The following is a 1,598-nucleotide window of genomic DNA, read 5'->3' as shown; positions in this document are numbered from 1 at the left end:
TAAATGATCTCTCGTCATGAACCAAGGACCTTGGCGAGGTCGAACGCTTAGCTTGTGTCAAGTTTACAGCTGAAAGCAAGGGAAAACTACATCGGTGTGTTGTTTCCGGAGGACATACTCTACTGTATGGATTTACGATGTTGGCATTCCGGAGGTAAAGTAGTTCCCCGTTCGCATCTCCGGGGACGGGGGAATGGGGGAGGGCGGTGACTGAGGAGGACCTCGTCATCGGTAAAAATAAGAGAGGCAGTTTAAGAGTCAATCTACCAGGCAGGTTAGTTAATTTAAAAAGAGAAATGGGTAAGATATAGTTTAACCCAGTGGAAATTTGTGAAGTGAAGAACAGAACTTCCGTTCTGATAAGAGTTATCAACACAAAATCAGATAGGTGTAATGTAGGAATAGGACTGATAACGAATAAGAAAATAATAATGCATATAAGGTACTATGAACACCACACTCCTCTCGAACATGACATGAAGGCCCAACGCTACCGACCGGCCGCCGTGTCATCCTCAGCCCACAGGCATCACTGGATGCGGATATGGAGGGGCATGTGGTCAGCACACCGCTCCCCCGGCCGTATGTCAGTTTCCGAGACCGGAGCCGCTCGCTACTGCTCAATCAAGTAGCTCCTCAGTTTGCCTCACAAGGGTTGAGTGCACCCGGCTTGCCAACAGCGTTCGGCAGACCGGATGGTCACCCATCCAAGTGCTAGTCCAACCCGACAGCGCTTAACTTCGGTGATCTGACGGGAACCGGTGTTACCACTGCATCAAGGCCGTTGGCATGAACAGCATAGCGAACAAATTATCGTAGCGAAAATAGATACAAAGCCAAGAGCCACCACTATAGTAGAAATTTGTATGCCAAATAGTTCCGAATCTACTGAGGAGTTTGAAAGAATGTACGTCGAGATATAGGAAATTATTCATATAGTTAAAGGAAACGAAAATTTAATTGTGTTGGGTGACTGGAATGTGGTAGCAGGTAAAGGAAGAGAAAGAGATATAGACTTGTGGACATAATTGGAAGAGGAAGGTGAATTTTGCACAGAGCATAACTTAATTATCGCTAACAGTGTAAAATCATGAAGAAATGTCTGTAGTTGAAAGTGACTTGGTGACACTAGAATGGTTCGGACTGTTTATACAAGGTGATTCCACGATTACATTAAAAGCTTTCAGGAATGATGGAGAAGGGCCAATTTATTTATTTGAGGTAAGCGATGACCGAGACAGCAGCTGTAGGCGAAAATCGTTCTGATATCTCAGACAGTGGATCACTTCTACTGCAAGCTCTTTGCTTTCCATATTTTGCGAGGAGGCAGCATGAACCAAAACAAAAAAAAAAAAAAATATCCACTACACATGGACTCCAAAACGTATACCTTGAGAGGTGTGAGCACTTGTTCAGTAGAAAAGAGGTATGTCACAGCAGCAAAGATGAACAAGTGCTCATAGTTCAGAAGTCTGGGACGCAGTCTTTCTTCCCTGCTTCTCGATCTTTAAATGAAAGAAACAAAGAAATCTAAGAAAAATTTTGAACTGGAATTAAAATTAAGGATGCAACGTATCAGTGATAAGACTGGGAGCTGA

General features: G+C 43.7%; 1 pseudogene; it reads right to left on the bottom strand.

The window, feature by feature from the left end:
- Nucleotides 1-671: 671 nt before the first annotated feature.
- LOC126163573 (5S ribosomal RNA) lies at nucleotides 672-789 on the bottom strand (annotated as a pseudogene).
- Between the last annotated feature and the right edge of the window lie 809 nt (nucleotides 790-1,598).

This window comes from Schistocerca cancellata, chromosome 2 (genome assembly GCF_023864275.1).
Source record: "Schistocerca cancellata isolate TAMUIC-IGC-003103 chromosome 2, iqSchCanc2.1, whole genome shotgun sequence".
Lineage (NCBI taxonomy): Eukaryota > Metazoa > Arthropoda > Insecta > Orthoptera > Acrididae > Schistocerca > Schistocerca cancellata.
This window is presented reverse-complemented; position numbering and strand designations above follow the sequence as displayed.